The sequence below is a fragment of the Zingiber officinale genome, chromosome 2B (assembly GCF_018446385.1).
Source record: "Zingiber officinale cultivar Zhangliang chromosome 2B, Zo_v1.1, whole genome shotgun sequence".
NCBI lineage: Eukaryota > Viridiplantae > Streptophyta > Magnoliopsida > Zingiberales > Zingiberaceae > Zingiber > Zingiber officinale.
This window is the reverse complement of record NC_055989.1, coordinates 141153541-141161374: the sequence shown is the minus strand read 5'-3', so window position 1 is coordinate 141161374 and position 7834 is coordinate 141153541. Positions and strand designations below refer to the sequence as shown.

Below are 7834 nucleotides of genomic sequence, written 5' to 3'. Positions count from 1 at the left end.
TTTCCAATTTATAATCAGTTCATAATCATGTGGTGCGGTCGAAATAATAGGCCAGTTTTAGTGGTTGGAGATAATGAAGTATTTTTGTTTTAAGCTTAGTTTCTTGAAACAAATTCATAGTTGTATTTAATGCTTAGTTGTATAAAATTGTAAGCAATAGAACTAAATTTTTTTCAGGTCAAAACAACAAAGAAGATTGTGTTGACACTTCAATGCCAGAGCTGTAAGCATTATTCATAGCATCCAATAAAAGTTTGTACTGATATTCTACCTCTTTGTCCTTTGTAATTTTTTCACCTATAGCTAATATCTATTTTGTTCTCTCAGAGATGCAAGCACTTTGAGATTGGAGGAGACAAAAAGGGAAAGGGAACTTCTCTCTTCTCGTTTGTTTTTTTTTTTCCAAATTTTAGGTGATGTTATGTTTTTATTTTCATGGAATATGATAGTCATATATGATGTTATGAGAACTTAATTTATTTCATTTATCTACATTTATGTGATTACAGGAGCAGCAACTACATGCTATGTGGCACTGCATCCGAACCTCAGGAGTGTGACTGGAAAGTACTTCGACGAAGAACTATCAAGAAGGCTTTGGGATTTAAGCGAGAAGATGGTTAAAGACAATGAGTAAAGAACATTCAAGTTAAGAAGATAAGTAGCATCTATCAAGATTCTTTAAGTTCATGTAATAAGATGTAGTCGATAGGAGTAGTTTTGAGTATCTTCTAATTAAAATTTCTTTGCATGCGAGTAATTATGTTTATTATAGAAGTGTAAAAATGATAATTTAAATATTTATCTTAGTTGTTTATTTAATAATATGTTGTTGATTGAAGTAGATTAATTTTAATTTATCTTTTATTTGTCTTTGGTATTAAAAGACAATAGTTTAAAACTTCTTGAATTTTGCTAAAAAAAATAACGCTTTTTTATGCATTGTGAAACTGTTGTCTTTGTTAAAAAAGGCATGCTTTTTATGTGTTGTCTTTAAAAAAGACAACACTTTTTATGTGTTGTCTTTAACAAAGACAACGCTTTTTATGTGTTGTCTTTAACAAAGACAACGCTTTTTATGTGTTGTCTTTGCAAAAAATGATAAAGCTTTTAAAGCATTGCAAAAGCATTGTCTTTAAGCAGACTTTTAACAATAGTGCTTTTAACAACATTTTTTCAGCCATATAGGCAACGCTTTTAAAGCGTTGTCTATTATTTTTTTTCTTGTAGTGGAATCTAATTTGAGTTGTAGGAAGAAGAAGGAGAAGAAACACATTGGATGCATCACGTGTGGTGAAAGAGGGCACTACGACACCAAATGCCCAAGGAAGGGAAAGCTCAAGAAGTTGGAGCATTTGAAGAAATGGGACAAGAAGAAGAGGAGCTCAAGTCAAGAGGGAGCTTAAAGGATAAGGGAGGTATACCCTAATTTGAATAGTAATTCAAATATTTATTCTCCCATGCATGCTAGAAATAATTTTTATTATTTACCCATGCAAAATTTTGGATTTTGATATCATGATAGAAATAGGGTCAATGTAGATCATAACCCTAGGAGACCTATGTATGATAGACCTAGACAAGTTAAATTCTCAATACCTAAGGAGAAGAAGGTAATGAAGAACCAAGGCATTAATCTCAAGAAAGGGAGACACATGCCTAGGAAGGGTAAGTCTAGGAATGTCCAAGGTGAACATGTTAACTCTAGGTTTAGGAACCTAGAAAAGGAAAATCAAGATTTGAAGGCAAAGCTTGATAAGTTAGAAAAATTCCTTAAGAGATTCAATGTTGGATCTAAGGAATTTAGTATGGTGTTGGGTAGACAAAGATCCAACAATAGTAGATCGGGTTTAGGATATCAATCTAAGGTCTCCAAGGCTAAGGGAAAGTCTTATGCTATTGTTTTGGCGGTGTAAGTCTAAGTGTGTAGCCTTGGCAACATAAGTCCATTCGACGATATAAGTCCAAGTGTATGCCTTGGTAACGTAAATCCATTCGACGGTGAAAGTCCAAGTGTGTAACCTTGGTAACATAAGCCCATTTGCGGTGTAAGTCCAAGTATGTAGCCTTGGCAACATAAATCTATTTATTTTTAGCATATTGTTTTGCTATTTTGTTTTCCCTAACTTGAACACATTGCCAAACATAAAAAAAGGGGAGATTGTTGAAGCAATCCCAATGGTTCGTGTGACTATGTGTTTTAGTGTTTGGACAAAGGGTTTAAGTTAGGTTCACCCTTATATTTGATATGTGTATATGAGTGTGCAGGTTTGCATGATACACATATGGCTCAGCTTGATGGCTTCGACTCCTGTGAAGGATGGAGCATCCGAGGGACGAGAGACAAAGGAAGTAGGCTTGAAGGCAAGAGGTCAAAGCTATGAAGAAGAGTCAAGTGAGTCGTGAGGGTCTGAGTGCAAGAGAAATGTACTCGGGAAGGAAAACCCTAAGTTTAGGGTTGTATCAGTCGACTGGTACTGGGACCAGTCGATTGGGGGTGAGCATAGAGAGTTTTTGTGCCCAAATGACAGGGGTCAATCAAGTGGTGCAAGGATCAGTCGACTGGTAAGGAGCCGTTGAGAGAGACATTGGCCAAGCACCAATTGACTGGTGCAAGGACCATTCGACTGATAATGGTAAACAACCTTGCTGTTTCTTCCCAAGCTCTATAAGATGGAGCTTGGGATGGCTAGCCAAGGTGACGAAATTAGACTTGGTTAAAGCCTAATTAGTAGTCAACTAGTTCTCAAGTGCTTGTGTAATCCAAGATGTCTTTGTGAGTGTTGTGGTGAGGTTTCTCTACCCACAAGGAGACTTGAGATAGTCGGAGTTTGCTGTGGCTAATCCACCGAAGGATTGAGAGATCGTTCACCTTACGGGCAGCCGTGGAGTAAGAGCCCTAATCTCCGAACCACATGAAAGGAAACGTGTTAGCAGTTTGCATTCCTCTTCTTATCTTTAGATTATCTTTTGTATTCATATTAGTATTGTATTTCCACTGCAAGCTAACGAATATGTAGGAAGCAATCGACTTGGGGGCAACGTCTATTCAACCCCCCTTCTAACTGGTCATATAAGATCCCTAACATTTTGGATATATCTGCTTAGCATTTATAAAAATTCTCAAAAAATTTTAGTAAATAAAATATTCTTTTCAATTATTTTTGTTAAAAATTACTTTTTAATCACAAAAATTAAAATTTCGAGAATAAATTTCAATTTCTAAAGTATTAGTCACCGTTCGTGTCTTCTTTGGACTTTAATTTCAATTTAATTTAGCAAAACTCCTATTTTTAATGTGATCAAAGGGGGAGAGTTAGAAGTTAAGTTTAAATGATAGGTCTAATGTTTTAAACTTGCATAGTAATTTAATTTGATGTCTTGTTTTACCCTAATTTAACTTAGATTAATCCACATCAAAAAGAGAGAGATTGTAAGTATCCCGTAGAGTTTTTGATGTGATCAACTAAGTCAAGTTAGGTCCTGTTATCTTTTGATACCTTGTGTCTAAGTGTCCAAGAACTTAATGTAGGACCGTTGGGCCGGCTAGAAGGGCGGGTTGAATAGCCTGCAAATACAAAAACAAAATCAACCCTTCTCGAACTCTTAAACTAACACTTATAAAATAAAGTAAGCAGAAAGTACATCATAAAAATGAGGCACACGATATTTACTTGGTTACAACCGGGGAGGTTGTTAATCCAAGGCAAGTGTAGTACTAAATACTCCTTCAGGCCGAGAAGCCTCGTACAGCAATGAAGCACAGAAACAGAAGCTTAACTCTAAACTAAAGCACACAAGTATTGGAATTACAATTCGTGAGTTCGTTGAAAAGCTTCTGGACCAAGACTGTATTTATAGCCTTGGTCAGGGCACCCCGAAGGGTTCCGGGCACTGAGGGGGGATAAAACTTTATCCCCAATGTTCAAATCGAGTCAAATCTCGATCTGGTCAAATATCGACGTTCCGGACCGGGTCTTCTGCTCCTGCTCCGCTCGCTTGGGCGATCTTTGTCATCCGGAAAAGGGCTCACTCGAACCCAAGTTCTGGTCTTCTCGAGCAGGCTTCCGCTCCGGCTTCTCGTCCCTCGGAATCGCTGTGTGCTTCCTTCTTGTCCGCCAGCGTACTCATCCGCAGTCTTCATCCTTCGGTCGCACCCCGTGTCGACCTTCTCGCTAGCTGCGTCTCTTGCTCTCCGAGCAATCTTCCACTCCAGCTTTCGTCCCTCGGAACCACCGCACGCTTCCTTCTTGTCCGCCGGTGTACTCTTCCGCAGTGCCTCATCCTTTGGACACACCACGTGCCGCCCTTCTCACTAGCTGCGTCTTCCGCTCGAGTACCTGTGCTCCTAAGCTCCTGCATATTTAGACACAAGGTAAAAAATATATAGGACCTAACTTAACTTGTTGATCACACCAAAACAACCTTGGGGTTCCAACAATCTCCCCCTTTTTGATGTATTAAACTCAAGTTAAGCTAGGGTAAAAATAGACATGAAAAATAAACAATTTATATTGCAATAACGTGCAACAAGATAGAAAAATTAAATTTTTAAAAATTTTCAATTTTTAATTTTCTACCTCCCCCTAGACTTATACTTTTTTTTCTCTCCCTTTGATCACATAAAAAATTTGTAAGAAAAATCTAAGGGTCTATTTCAATGATTTTCTGGAAAACATTTCTAAGTCAAGGAAAATTTGTAAGTTAAAAATAACATTTGAAAATTTTCTAAGTTTTTGCAATCAAAATTACCCTTTTTTTATTTTAACAATTGCTAAGTTTTCGTCATCAAAATTAAGAACTTTCTAAGCAGAAAACTTTATGCAAGAAAAATATTTTTGAGAAAATTTAGAAGAGAATAAAAAACTTTCTAAGCATTTATTATTATTATTATTTTTAATTCTAATGCTATTAGAAAGTTTTAAATTTTTATTTTAATTTATTATAACTTCTCAAATCACACTTTTTCATATTTAAAATGACCAATATTAAACATGCAAACAATTGTATCATGTTAATTTCTATTATTAGTTTGTCGAGATTCTTTAATCGACAAGTTATTTCTTTTAACTTAATATTTTTTGTTATATTTTGAATTTCTAATTCACAAAAATATTTTGATAATATAAATTCTAACTTGATAAAATTTTTCGACAATATAATTTATAAAACATCTTTCGACAATGTTTCTACTTTGCAAAATTCGTTCAAAAAAATATTTTGTAATTCGCAGAAATATTTTGTCATAAATTCTAATTTGCAAAAATCTGTTGATAGTAGATTTTCTAATTCGACAAACTCTTTCGATGATTTTTTGATTGAATCACTCAATTGATCAGAAGTTGAAGTCTATACCTGACTTACCTTCTTGGTCGTTGATTCTCCCCCTGTTGACTTGCTTTCTTCCGAAGATTCTCCCCCTTTATTGATTCTCATTGAAGAAGAGATTTCTGTGTCCTTGGGATGAAATTCGGCTGTTGGGGCTGTTGCGGCACTTACCTCGGTTTCGGACTCTTCTGACGATGGATCGGTGTTGGATTCAACTTTGACTTGTTCTTTGTAGAGTTTTAAGAACTTTTCCCAAAGTTCTTTTGCGCTTTTATATTTGCCAACTCTATCAAGAACTTCATTTGGTATTATGCTTAGAATGTGAAATTCTGCCCTGGCATTTGTCATATACTCGTTACGTTGCTTCTCGTTCCAGAGGCGTTTATCGAGTTCTTCTCCATTTGTTGTCTTTAGTGCTTCAAAACCAGATTTTATTATTAAACAAATACTAAAATCAGTGTTTAGATATACCTCCATTTGTTTCTTCCATAAAGAAAACTCCCCCTCGAATGCTAGTGGATAGATGCTATCTCCGGCCATCGTTTTGTTACTTTAGACGGTGATTAGTCCTTCTAAGGTGTCTCGGATCTGATACCACTTGTAGGACTATTTGGTCGGCTAGAAGGGGGGTTGAATAGCTTGCAAACACAAAAACAAAACCAACCCTTCTTGAACTTTTAAACTAACACTTATAAAATAAAGTAAGCAGAAAGTAAATCATAAAAACAAGGCCCACGATATTTACTTGGTTACAACCGGGGAGGTTGTTAATCCAAGGCAAGTGTAGTACTAAATACTCCTTCAGGCGGAGAAGCCTCGTACAACAATGAACCACAAAAACAGAAGCTTAACTTTAAACTAAAGCACACAAGTGTTGAAATTATAATTCGTGAGTTTGTTGAAAAGCTTCTAGACCAAGGCTGTATTTATAGCCTTGGTCGGGGCGCCCCGAAGGGTTCCGGGCGCCCTGGGAGGATAAAACTTTGTCTCCAACGTTCAGATCGAGTCAAATCTCGATCTGGTCAAATATCGACTTTCGGGCGTCCCGGAGGGGTCTAGCGCCCCGATCAACTTCGGGCGCCTATGAGGGAAAAGTCAACCCGTTGATATTTTCCAGCCCCATGTCTTCTGCTCCGGCTCTGTTTGCTTGGGTGATCTTTGCCATCCGGAAAAGGGTTCACCCGAACCCAAGTTCTAGTCTTCTCGAGCAGGCTTCCGCTCTAGCTTCTCGTCCCTCGGAATCGCTGCGTGCTTCCTTCTCGTCCGCCAGCGTACTCATCCGCAGTCTTCGTCCCTCGGTTGCATCCCGTGCCGACCTTCTTGCTAGCTGCGTCTTTTGCTCCCCGAGCAATCTTCCGCTCCGGCTTTCGTCCTTCAGAACCACTGCACACTTCCTTCTCGTCCGCCGGTGTACTCTTCCGCAACGCCTCGTCCCTCGGACGCACCGTGTGCCGTCCTTCTCGCTAGCTACGTCTTTCGCTCGAGTACCTATGTTCCTAAGCTCCTACACACTTAGACACAAGGTAAAAAACACACAGGACCTAACTTAACTTGTTGATCACACCAAAACTGTGAGATATCAGAAAATTTAAATAATAGGGTTATTTGAGAGATAGCCTTATAGAATTTTTTGGAATTTTTAGAAAATTTTTAAAAAAATTTCGGAGCTCGTACGGAGGGTTTTGAAGGGATCAATCGGCGAGTTCGGATAAAGCCTGTTTGGGATACCCATTTAGGTGAGGAAATGTTTTTAATTATAAATCCTTTTCCATTTCTTTTCTTATTCCTAAACGCCGATCCACCCTCTCACCCGAACCCTTCTCTTCTCCGACTCCTCTCCCTCTCATTCCCTCTTGCGGGCAGATCCGTGCTGATCGTCGACATCGCCGGAGGAGCTCATCGCCGGAGCTTGCTGGAGATCGAACTAGGAATTCCGGATTTCCCGATCTCTTCTCCCCTCTCTGCCCGACTCAAATTCCCGATCTCCTCTCCCCCGATCTTCCTCCGCTCGATGCACTCTCTCTCGCGGACGACTTGGTGCCGAGATCGGAGGAGCACATCACCGGAGCTCGACAATGCTGAGGAAGACAAGTTGGATCTGGCCGAGGGATCTCTATCTCGGTGGCTTCTTGCGCAGATCATCGGCGATTCCTTGGTGGCTAGGGCACGGTGAGGAGCAAGATTTGCGTCGACTCCCAACCAATCATCCACCAAAGCTTGGAGAGGTGCCCTAGTCCGGATTTGTGCCACTTGATCGCCGGCGTGGGTAAGCTAGCCTTAACCGAAAACCCCTCTTCCCGAATTGCCTCTTGATTCATCACTAGATCCTTGTTGATTCAAGGGTTTAGCTGGATTAGGGTTCTCCTTTTGGAATTAACTCTTCTTGTGCTAGATTCTTTCCCTGATCAGATTTGTCATCTTCTTGTGGTTGGTTTAGGTTTCGGTTGAAGATGATGGGATCAATTGAGTTGTTGAGCAGAGGCTTGAAGGTTTATTGTGTGATCCG

At 39.0% G+C, this 7834-nt stretch overlaps 1 long non-coding RNA gene across 1 annotated transcript; it reads left to right on the top strand.

The window, feature by feature from the left end:
• The first annotated feature begins 380 nt into the window (after positions 1 to 380).
• Positions 381 to 608, top strand: LOC122049607. The gene is made up of 2 exons (XR_006131003.1): positions 381 to 413; positions 510 to 608. It is a non-coding gene; the product is annotated as an uncharacterized LOC122049607 (long non-coding RNA).
• The last annotated feature ends 7226 nt before the right edge of the window (positions 609 to 7834 follow it).